Below are 12,926 nucleotides of genomic sequence, written 5' to 3' on the forward strand. Positions count from 1 at the left end.
GCTGGGCTGGAAAAGGTGTGTGTGGGGGGGGGGGGGTGTCTCCTGACTCAGATTCCCTCATTAGCCAAGGAGGCAGCTGAGGTGTTGCAGAGGGGGACCCAGGGTCATACAGAGACAGCAAGGTCCCATGAAATTATAGTCCTGAAGGCTCTCCACTGGCTCTGCTGTCCTCTTCTGCAAACCCCAGCCTCTCTAAAATGCCCCAGATGCCTTCCTGGAGGCCACAGGCTAGTGCCTGTGTTCTCTTCTCTTTTGGTAGCCAGCCAAGAGGAATGAACAAACTTTGCGGTGACTCACCAGGTGAGCCAGTCCCCAGTGACTCTTCCTGTTACAGAAAACACTCCTCTCAGACTGTGCCCACAAGTTTGTAGGCCCTGTTATTTTATTCCTCCTTACCATTTGGAGAATTCATAAAGTGTGAAGGGAGGTGGTGGGGGGATGCCTGCCTCAGCACATGGCCGAAGCCTGACAGGTTGACCTTGTGGCCACCTGGAGCAGAAAAAGACCGGGTAGGCAGTCTGGCGTGAGTTCAAGGTAGAGGCTGATGGCAGGCAGCCTCAGGGCTGCAGGGAGCAGGTTTGGGCAGTAGGAGGGGACGGGAGTGGAGGAGGGACTTGTTGGCGCTTGTCTACACGCTCAGCTGGCTCTCTGGGGAGAAAGAGACACCTGGCACACGCAGAAGACAGAAACAACATAAAAGGAACCCAGGAGGACCTTGGGGGGTAGCGTTGTTTCTCGTAGGTGAGACTCTCTCTTATTGCTTACGACACACCATGTGCTTCAGAAGTTCCTGGTCGGTTGCCCCCATAAGCTCCTCCTGTACACTGCCTGCCCTTAAGCATGCTATCAGTTTGCATGCTCCGCCTTTCTGCTTTGTGGCTCTGCTGGTTATGAGTGACTGCCGGCCCAATGGTGCTCCTGAAATCTCCATTAGGTCATCAACAGCCAATCAGAGCTTCTGATCAACTTGGCCTAACCAGTGTTTCTACCTGGGTTGACATAATCCTAAAAGCAAAGAAACTTGACAGCTTTCCTCGGGGAGCAGACGCTTTAAAATAGCTTTTTGAAAGCCTGCGAGTGCTTGCAGGGGACCTCGGTACTGGTTTGGGGAAGTTCCAGTCGAGACAGCGTGCAGCCCAGACCCGTTCTTAGGCTCAGCGACTGGATGGGCTACACAGGAGTTATGAGCAGATCACACCCGGCTGCCCCCCAGTCTCCTCTGCAGAGCCATGTTTTCACAGAAGTGATGCATAAACTCATACATTTCTGAGTCTTCATCCTAAATTATGTGATAGGCTACCTGGCCAACTTGGGCTACAGAATGAGACCCCGCCTTAAAAGATGGGGGGAGGGAGGGAGAGAGAGAGAGAAAGAAAGAAAGAAAAAGAAGGGAAAGAAAGAAAGAGAGAGAGAAAGAAGGGAAAGAAAGAGAGAGAGAGAGAGAGAGAGAGAGAGAGAAAGAAAGAAAGAAAGAAAGAAAGAAAGAAAGAAAGAAAGAAAGAAAGAAAGAAAAGCAAGCACAACAACAACAAAACAGTCTAGGGCTGGCCATGATGCTCAGATGGCAGAGTGTTGCCTCTCATGGGGGGGGGGGGGCTTGGGTTCCATCCTCAGCACTCTATGAATCAAGCACCATGGTCCATACCAAAACTCCAGCACCTAGAAAATGGGAGGCTGGAAAATCAGAAGTTCAAGGTAATGCTTTGTCAAATCCAAGCAACTAGAGAGAAGGCTCAGGGGCACCCACTGCTCTATCAGAGGACTGGAGTTTGGATCCCAGCACCCACACAGGACAGCTTACAAATTCTTGTAACTACTGCTCCCAGGGATCTGACACCCCACCTCTGACCTCCCTGGACACCTGAACACACACACACACACACACACACACACACACACACACACATGCATAAGCACACATGTAAATAAAACAAATCCTTAAAGGAATAAAAAAAAAAAAAAGACAGATCCAAGCTGGGCGTGGTGCCACACAGCTTTGAACCCTGCACTCAGGAGATGGAGGCAGGTAGGTTTTTGGGAGTTTGAAGCCAGCCTGGTCTACAAAGCAAGACCCAAAGTAGCCAGGGCTATCTATAGAGACCCTGGCTCCAAAACAAACAAACAAAAACAAAACAAAAGGAGTTCAGGGCCATCCTCAGATACTTAGTGAGTTTAAGGCCAGCCCGTGTCACGTAAGACTGTCATCGCCGCCATTTCTAACGCTCCCACCTCTGCGCTCCTGGAGCTCGGTGTGTGTAGACACTGAGCCATGAGAAATCAGGGATCTGGTTTCATTCTTCCCCTGCCAGGAACAGATAAACTGTCTGGACAAAAGCCAAGTTAATTTCAGGCTTTCCTTAAAGTGCCAGGAACCTGAACAGAGCATTTTGTTTATGATTTGACTTCCCGCCTTGATTCGTCTTTACCTCTGTGTCTTCTGGTAGCTGGAGCAGCAGAGGTGCTCAGAAGATGACTGAATGAGTGTGTAACTAGAGAAATACATGCTATTTTCCTTCTAACATCAAGATGCGAGAAACTTACTGTCCTATTCATTTCATCCTCAAGCACCCTGGGGACCCACCCTAGAAGGTATGCTAGTGCCAGTAAGCGCATGAAAATGCTCATCAGAACAGTGTGAATCAAGGCACAGTGCTGTAAGTGCTCACACGCACCAGGATGGCACTCGCACTGAAAGACAGACCCATGGCACATTGCCGGTAGGGCTGTAACACAGTAAAGCTGCTGTAGATGGCAGTCTGGTGGCTTCACATGGCTAGCAAGACTCCAGTAATCCTGCTGCCTCAGCATTTGAGAAGCCAGGACTGCAGGCAGGCACCACTGCATCATCTCATGTGTCTGTGTGCATACACATGCATGCGAGATGGCATGGCACTACATGTGGAGGTCCGAGGACAGCTTGCAGAAGTGGAGTCTTCTACCATGTGAATCTGGGAATCAAACTCAGGTTGTCAGGGTTAGTAGCCACCTCCTTTACTTGCTGAACCACCTCGCCAGCCCCAGAAATCTAAGATTATTAAGTGATGTTCCCATTAGATGGCATTTTACAGTTGTTAGGAACCATACGTTGAACCCATACAGCCTATAAAAATTTTCACAGCAGACCAAAGCATTAATGCACTGCTTAAGGTTATTTAGTTATTTAGTTATTTAGTTATTCTGTGCTCATATATTCTAAGCATGTGTCTACCCTTGAGATCTTCTAGTCTCCAGAGTTAGGAAGGATGGAAAAGCAGCTATAATGTCAGTGGCAAATGTGTTCCAAATATGAGCTTATAGAATAGCTGCAGCAACTCATGTAGTGTGTGTGTGTGTGTGTGTGTGTGTGTGTGTAGCATGCATATATGTATTTGATATGGAATATTCTAAGGATTTGAAACTAGAAGTGACTTGGTTTGGAATCTCATCTTTACCTCCTGTAGATCCATAGCTAACTTAAATCTCATAACTTCTTTGAATCTCAATTTTACTATGTATTGAAAAGGAAATTATGGTGTAGCCCCCATAGGCTTTTGATGACTAGAGTATAATGAATAACTAACACATGTAAAAGGCCCAATATGGCCTGCAGCTAGGTTAGGGGTTGACACATGGTGGCTGGTGAAGCCTGGTGATTTAAGCACTGCTGCCACCATGTATGTTTGTGCTGTGAGGCCAGCAGGTAATTGAGTGCACTTAACAATGGGGTTGTCCCTAAAGAGAACCAACAAGAGGCTTATCTTCTCTTGTCAGCTCTACAGGAGAAACAATGGTAAGAGAACAAAGCCTGGTTCCATTGCTGGCTCCAGCCCATATGATTTTAAATGGAAGTCAAGCAAAAACACCAGACTGGAAGAGCAGGGAGCTTGTAGTAGCTGAGCAGGTGCAAAGTCCTAGCACTTCCTGCAGGCCGTGGTCCGACAGCACTGAGCTTTCTTTGTCAGCAAGCACTGGATTTTTCTTTTCTTTTATTTGGGGTGGGGAGAGTGTTCAAGACAGGGCTTCTCCGTGTTTCCCTGGCTGTGCTGGAGCTCACTCTGTAGACCAGGCTGGCCTTGAATTCAAAGATTTGCCTGTCTCTGCCTCCCAAGTGCTGGGATTAAAGGCATAAGTCACCACCACCTGGCTCAACAATACTGGTTTTTTAAAAGGTGTGTCTGTGTGTGTGTGTGTGTGTGTGTGTGTGTGTGTGTGTGTGTGTGTGTGATTTGTGTTACTTTATACATGAAAGGGCTCATATACAACTTAAATCAAATGTGTAAAGGTTTATTTTTCTTATTTTTATTTATGTGTATGTGTGTGTACCTGTGGAGTCTTAGAAGGAAATAGAGTTGTAGCTTAGAATATGTGAACACAGGGTGCACCTGGCACTTTGTCCCCTGCAGGCACATGCGGGACAGTTTAGTCCTGTCTAATACAGTGCTGAGAGCTGGTGGAGGCCTGAGGAGGTGGGGTCCAGTTGGAGGCTCTGGGACCCTGCCCTTCCTTTCTCTTTCCCTCCCAGCTGCCATGAGCAGAGCCATTTCTTCTGTCACCAAGATGTGTTACCTCGGGCTACAAAGAAGAGGAGCCAGAAAAGGGGACGAATGGGAGGGTGGGAAAAAGGAAAAGAACGAGGCCCAAGGGAGAATTTGCTCAACACACACACAGATTTCTGTGTGTAAATGTGTGTGTGTGTGTGTATATTATAATTTAATATACTTATTATTGTATATATATTTAAATTATATTTTATAAATTAAATTTAAAGAAAACAAGTAGGGCTCAATCTTATTCTTAAGCAGCTAGCCCATAACCAGGCTTGAAAGAGCCCCTGAGTGTGTGCTATTTCCAAGTCCACTACTGTGACCCTGCCCTGAAGTAGGGTGACTGCCACGGTCAGTGATGGAAGTGACACAGAATCGCTTTTAAACTGTGGAATTGGAGCAAAGATTGAGTGACCCCGTGATTTACTTCCGGGTGCCCCTGGGCTGAGGCTGGTGGCATGGAGAGTAAGTCACAAGACATTGTCATTCTGCCCGTCTGAGGCCAGCAGTTCATCAAGCCACTGTGTGGGCCTGAATCCCACCCAGGGAATAAACAGGGTGACATCATGGTGCCACACTCTCAAGGGACTGTTTGAGCTGGGCTGCTGTTTGCTGCGGTCTCTTGGGATGCTTGTCATCTCTATGGCTCACAGTCCTGTCGCTCTCAAGGGATGGGTGACAAAGTGCAGTCTCTCAGCCCTTTTGCCCTCCTCGTGGCCTCTGTACTTAGTCTGCTTGTCCCCACACTCCAGAGAGTTCTAGCTCTGTGAGTTCAGGAAAGTACCTCAGTCCACTCATAGAAAGGGCTGAGTACTACTGACTTAAGGAGTCACTGACTGTCAGCTAAGATCTTCTTGGAAGGCCCCTGATGAAGGCCAGGCAGAGAGTCAGCACCCTGTCAATGATGGCTCCTGACTGCTCTTCATGGAAAACACACCACTTCAAATATATATTGAGGAGGCTGGAGAGGCGGCTCAGTGGTTAAGAGCACTGGCTGTTCCTGCAGAGGATCCAGGTAAGGTTGCCAGCACCCACTCAACTGTCTGCAGCTCCAGTTCCAGGAGATCCAATATCCTCGACTGGACTCTGCAGATACTGTATGCATGTTGCATCCTTTGCACACGCATGCACACACACACACACACACACACACACCTTCAAACATCTATTAAATCAGAATGGCACTCAGTGACCAGAAAAGGGAAGAGAGACCATGCCATCCGATCCCTCTGTCAGTATCCAACATGCAGCATTTGTTCAATGACTATTACATTGAGAACGAACACTTACTGAGCACCTCAAGCAGTGGCAACATTTAGTATCTCCTATATGACAGGTGCTATTGCTATGTCATTTGAGCCTGAAAAAGACCTGAAAGGACTGTTTTTAACAGGATAGCTGGAATTGGAATCCAAGACTATCTGATGATCAGTCATTACATAATGTTGAACCATGCTAATGCCACTCATGAGGATGAAGAGGCATGGACCAGGTTCCTGTTTGGGGAGGACAGCTGTTTTGTGAATGAAATCATTTTGGGTCCTGCAAGCAGTCTAACAAATCTGGAACCTTCAGCCAACAGCCCCCATAGAGGGAAGGAGTCAGTCAGTTCAGGGCTGTTACGTGGTGTGGCCAGCAACACAGGCTGCTTGCTGAAGAGGCTTCTCTGTAGCTATGGAGCCCCTTGGATGTGACAGGAGGGCTGCTTTACCAGGCAGCCTTGGCAGGGACTGTTGAATCCATTTCAGTCAAGGTGACATGGCCCTTCTCTTTGGGGGCAAGCTGAGCATCATGGCCAGATAGGATCAGGTGTTCCCAGCCCTGGGAGGCTATTCCACTTGCCTGACTCCCTCTCCATCACCTTGGGAAGATGGCATGTTGGTCAGTATTTTGTCAATTTGATACAAGGTAGTACCATCTGGGAAGAAGGAGCCTCCGCTGAGAAAGGCCTCCATTTTGTGGCCTCTGGACAAGTTTGTGTGGCTTCCTCTTAATTAATGAATGATTGATGCAGGACGGTTCAACCCACTGTACCTAGTGCCACCCCTGGCCAGGTGGTTCTGGGTCATATTTGTTTATAAAGGCAATCAAAGCAAGCCATGAGGAGCAAGCCAGTAAGCAGCATTCACTCGTGGTCTCTGCTTCAGTCCCTGCCTGCAGGCTCCTGCCTTGAGTTCCTGCTCTGAATCCCTCAGGGACTCACAACGTGGAAGTTCTGAGCGGAAACAAACCCTTTCCTCCCCAAGCTACTTTATCACAGCAATAGAAAGCCCATGAGGACAAGGAGATTTTCTGACCTGGGAGCTTGGGCACTGCCCACCTTCTCACATGGTCAAACCACCCACCTTGACCTTTTCTTCTCCCTCTCCTCCTCCCTGGCAGCCCCATCTCCATCCCTTTAGTCTGTTCATGCCCTTCTTTGTTCTTGCATGATTGGAAGAGGACATGGCAGTGGTGACCTTGTTCTTTTGTTCACACGGGGAAAGTTGTCTGCAACATCCAGACTTCTGACAAAGCCTCGCCACTCTATTCTGTGCCTGATCCCTATGTGAAATGTTGTCTGGTTTCTCTAACCTTGAATCCCATTCCTAAATATCCTTTGTCACCTGGCCAGGCTGTGGCTGAGGGAGCTAGGGAGGTAGGAGGAAGGGGGTCCACCACTCAGGATTAGGATAGTGGGCTTTCCCAGTGTTTCTCAGGTAAGTGGGTACACTTAGCAAGCCTACTCCATGGGCAGTGTGAAGAGCCAATTGCCAATTGGAAGGGAGCCAGATTCAGGTCAGATGTGCTCAGGGCTGTGGCTCCTCAGGAAGTATCGTGAGCATCTCATTTAGATAGCTCTCTGCATTTCTGCCTAGCTCTGTTAGGCTGGCTATGGGGCTTTGGAGAAATAGCTGAACCTCTCTGGGCCTTTATTTGCTTAGATAAAAGGAAGCGAGTGATACTCCTGTCCTCAAGGTCATTGTAAATGTGGAATTTAGTCCCCACTGCGAGACACTGAAGGGGGACATGGGATCTGATGCTTGATGCTTGTAGGAGGGACTGCTGGGGGTGGTCAGGGTTTAGTGAGGTAATCAGGGTACGGTGTCATGGTTGAATACAGCAGGCTTTGTGAAGACAGTGGGAGGGATTAGGATACAGTTGGGTGGTTGGGTGCTTGTTTAGCATGCATGGAGTTCCCAGGTTCAACCCCCAGAACTACCAAAAAAAAATTAGTTAAATTTAAAAGACAAGAAAGCAGGATTTCCATGCTCCTCTCCTTGTCTATCCATGTGAGTTCTGCACCTTCTGAGACATGGCCAGCAAGCTGTCCCTTGCCAGATGCCAGTGCTGGACACTTGAACTTCCCACCTCCTAAGCTATAAGATGAATAAACCTTTGTTCATTTTAAGAATTAAAAAAATCCTCACTTATTTATTTGTGTGCATATGTGTGTGGGTGCACATGTGTGGAGGTCTGAGGACAGCCTGTACCAGTTGATGCTCCCTTTCCACCATGTAAGTCCTGGGGATCAAGCTCAGTCACTAGATTTGGTGGTAAGCGCTTTTACCCAGCAAGCCCAAACCTTTAGTCTTTATAAATCCACCCTGTCTGGGGCATTTGGGTGTAGCTACAGAAAACAAACCAAGACCCTTGGCTTTGGTCTCTTTCTCCTGAAAGTTACCAGCTCCCAAGACAGATTTTTTTCCCACTTGTCTTGTAGCCTAGGCTGGCTTTGAACTCTCCACGCTGCTGAGGATGGCTTGAGCTTCTGATTATCTTGCCCCCACCTCCCAGGTGGGGTAAGGATACAGGTGTCTACCACCAGGAGCTCGCCACAGTTCCTAATGACTTCCCACGTAGCCCCTGATACTGTCTGTGACTTTGCGGAGTTAGAATGTGACTCTAAGCTCCAAGACTACAGTCACCATGTGTTTATGTCATAGAGCTGTTGACCAAGGTCAATATTTGTGAGGATTACAACCTGTGCGCTCTGTTAGAAGACTAGACTCAAGCCTGCATCCTAGAAAGTATTTTACTCAGTACAGAGGAAGCTTCCTTGAGCTGGATGTCTGTGATGTCTTTGGCTCTATGTGCACAAGCTAAGATGTTCCCGTACTCTAACTGCCACTGAGCAGAACCAACTCTTGCTGTCCTTGGAGGCCAACATGCAAATGAGAAGTGCAAAGGGTCTCAGGCTGCTGTGAGTGTGACAGAGTCCTTCCTGTTGCTTGGAATCTGAATGTCCCACATCTGCTTCTAATGATTTATTGTGTTGGCCTGGTCATGTTTGGATTTGTAGGAGTTTCTTATGCTATGGGACTGATTTATTTCTTTTCTTTTTTTTTATAAAAAATATTTTAATGGTTGCTGGGAATTGAACTCAGAACCTTTGGAAGAGCAGGCAATGCTCTTAACCACTAAGCCATCTCTCCAGCCCCGATTTATTTCAAACAGAAATATAAATACAATTAAATATATAGTTGAAGAGAGAGAGGAAGGGAGGCAGAGAAGGAAAAGAGGGAGGAAGAAGGGAGGGCGAGACTGCTGTCTCTTGGGAAATGCTTTTATCCACATACATTGCTCCTTCTGAACAACACCCTCCACCCATTGTGAGATCCAAGCTCCCAGCAAGTGCAGGTGGGGATGAGACTGTGTCTAGCATCCTGCTTCAGTAGAAGGACCCAGCGAGAGGTAGGGAGGGATTTTCTATACTTTGGATTTGGGGGTAGGAGTTGTGGAGTGTTGGTACAGAGTCTTACTATGTGGCCTAGGTTGGCCTGGCCGTTACATTTCTCCTCTCTGAGAATGCTGGGATGATAAGCCTCTACCACCACGCCCAGGTTACAGTTCTGATGCGCCATGGTGACTATGTTCTAAAGGATTCATTACTACTCTGTGGTGTCACTGGGAATGGAAGAATCTGTAGGAGGTACAACCTAGTCAGAAGTTAGATATTTGTTTTGTGTGTGTGTATGTGTTCGTGCACGTGCACACACATGCATGATGTGTGTGTATGCATGTTGGGGCAAGGACTGTGTATATCACAGCACACATGTGGAGACTGGAGGCTAACCTGGGGTGTCAGTTCTTGTCTTCTACCTTGTTTGAGACAGCATCACTTTGTTGTTTGATCCTGTGAACATCAGGCTAGCCAGACAGCAAGCTTCTAGAATTCTATCTTAACTTTCCATCTTTCTGTAGGAGCACTGGGGTTCCAGACATATGTGATTGTGCCTGGCTTTATGTGGGTTCTAAGGATTTGAACTCAGGTCCTCACACTTTCACAGCAAGCACCTTACCCAATGAGTCATCTCCCCAGCCCATGGGATATAACCTTTAAGAGGATGTTGGGCCCCGGCCCTTCTTTCCCCATTTTGGCTCCCAGGCTGCCATGAGGTGAGAGCCTCCTCCACCATGGACTCCTGTCATGATAGCTATACTGCCATTGAGCTCAAGGCAACACAGCCAAGTGACCATGCACTAAAACCTCTAATCTGCAAACCAAAATAAACATTCCCTCCTGGTAAGTTATTGCACATATTCATTAATTCACATATTAAAAAGCTAGTTAACACAGTGTTCTAGAAGCAGTAGAGGACATGTTATCATCTGTTTCATATACATGTGTGTGTTCTCTTATGTTATCTCTGTATATATGGCAAGCACAAGCTCTTAGTAAGTTTCCTCATTTTTCTTTGACCTATTTAATTTTTTATTTTTAATCAAGTGTGTCTGTCTGTCTGAGGGTTTGTACACATGAGCGTGAGTGCTCTCAGAAGTCAGAAGACATCAGATCCCCTAGAGCTGGAGTTAGAGGCAGCTGTGACCCACACACCGTGAGTACTAGGAACTGAGCTCAGATGGGTCCTATGCAAGAGTAGCAAGTGCTCTTAATCACTGAGCCATCTTTTCAGCTTCCTTTTCTCATTTCATTCTAACACAAGCAATTTAAGGAAGGGAGTGTTCTTTTGGTTCACAGTTTGTGGGTGCAGTTTACCATGGCAGGGAAGGCATTGCAGGAGCTTGAGGCAGCGGGTCACAGTCTGTCCTTGGTCAGCAAACAGAAGATGGAGAGAGAAAGCTGCTTAGCTCATTTCCCCCTTTTTACTGCGTCTGGGAGCCCAGCCTATGAGATGCTGCTGCCCTCGCTCAGGATGGGTCTTTCCTCCTCAGTTAACCCATCTAGAAACACGCCCATAGACACATCCACAGGTGTGGTTCCATGGTGACTCTAAACATCAGATTAGCTATGAAGATGAACATTAGATGCGTGAATGTCACTGGCTTTGGTGTGTATCTTAAAGCCAAGATGAGTCCTGAGGTCTGTCCGCAGCTGAGTGGCTGCACAAACTGTGGTCTGTTCATACCACAGAGTCTTGCTCTGCAAGAAGATGAATGGACTAATGATAAATATAACTGCATGGATGAATTGCCAACAAATTTACAGCAAGAAGAAAGAAAATCCCCCCAAATTGTCACCATCCTGTATAGCTCCACTTATGCAGCATTTTGAGAGGACAACATTTTGGAAATGGAGACTATATTGCTGCTTTCCAAAGGTCAATGATGGTGGGCGGCTCTAGAGGGAGGGAAGAGAGTGTGGTGACAAAAATCATATTAGGGGCCAGGCATGGTGGCACAGAACTTTAATCTCAGCACTCAGGAGGCAGAGTCAGGAGGATCTCTGTGAGTTCCAGACCAGCCTGGTCTACATAGTGAGTTGCAGGCCAGCCAGGGCTATATAGTAAAACCGTGTCACAAAAACAAAGAACTAAACAACATAAAGCCATATCAGAAGTCCTTGAATGACAGAACCATCCTATGTCTTAAGTAGGGAGCCGCACATGTGGACCTACACACAAGTTATGATGCTTGGAACACATACACATATATATACACTACTGTGGTTGACATGCGTGTGTACCCATTGAAACTTCCCCACGCAGGGATGGAATTTAAGGTGGAACCTTTCTGGGGTAATTGAGACCCTTCTCCCATGGGATTAGGTACTGTTGGTAATGAGTGTTATCATCCACTTGACTTAATCTGGGATGAGCTGGAGATAGGCCTCCAGACATGCCTGCGGGGAATTACACAAGTGGGGAATTACCTGATTGTGTTAACCAAGGCGGGAAGACCTGCCACTGTGACCGGCAGCAGTCCTCTGGCTGGGCTCTTGCATTGCCTAAGTAGAGCAAAGGAGCTGCGCAGCAGCGCTCATCCCCCTCTGCTCCCTGATGGTGCATGAGACGTGACCGGATGCTTCAAGCTGACTCAACTTCCCCACCATGATGGAGTGCAGCCTGGAATCGTGAGCCAGAACAAGCTATTTCTCTTTGAAGGACCCTTTAGAGAAGGGTCTCCTGCTCTCCCACCTGCCTCCGGATGAGGACAAAGCAACAGGCCCCACAACACCAGTGCCCAGGCTTAGGCTTCCCAGGCTCTTGTGAACTGTGTCAACGTCAGTGTCCTCATTGTGAGAAAATGGTACCTTGGGGGCCCTGGGGGAAGGCATATGGGATCTCACTGCTGTGTTGCTTATCACAAGCATCTGTGAATCTAAAACTGTCTCTGTTATTTTTTAAAGTGTATGTGTGGGGGGTAGCAATAGGGAGCCAAAAGCACTAGGAATCTGGGGTTTTATTTTAAGGGCTGTGGGCAACTGTTGAGGAATTTTTCTCAGGCGTGACACATGTCTTCATTTAGCATCTATTTTCTGCCCAATGCTAGGATAATATTATCCTGGCCTGACTTATGACTGTGACATTTAAATTTAAAATATTACCCCCTCCACACACACACTGCCTTTTTTTTTCTTCCCTGTATACTTTCCCAGATTTTCTAGGAAAGCAGTTTCAGGCTCCATGTACGAACTTGGACTCTTCCTGCAGCAGAAATAACTGGGAAGGGTTCTTCCTCTCATTGCTTCCACGGACATTTCGTAAGCAGCTGAGAGAAGCCAGGCTCTGTGCCAGACAACAGAGATTGCAGAAGAAATAAGACAGTCTTTCCTACCTGTCAGAGGTGGCACTTTTAGCTCTAGGTGAAAAAAGAAAACACAGGCTCCAGAAAGCAATAGATCAACTTGAGCCTCATGGAGTCTAAAGTCTGGGGACAAAGGGACCAGAGTTAAGGCAGCAGCCTCCCAGGATCATCAGTATCCCAGTTGCCACCATCTTTAATATGTCTTCCATCCCCCATATGTGTCTTCAGACAGGGTCTCTCCTCAAAGGTCAGGCTAGCCTGGAACTCCCCATGTAGTCTAGGCTGGTCCTGAGCTCGTGGTAAGTCCTCCTGCCTCTGTCCCTCAAGTGCTGTGATTACAGGTGTTAGCATCATCCCCAGCTACATGTTTTCCTTCTCAAGCTTGTCATGTGAGTATCATAGCTCACCACAATTAGTTCATTAATATGTTTTCTA

Source organism: Myodes glareolus, chromosome 3, assembly GCF_982192425.1.
Source record: "Myodes glareolus chromosome 3, mMyoGla1.1, whole genome shotgun sequence".
Classification (NCBI taxonomy): domain Eukaryota; kingdom Metazoa; phylum Chordata; class Mammalia; order Rodentia; family Cricetidae; genus Myodes; species Myodes glareolus.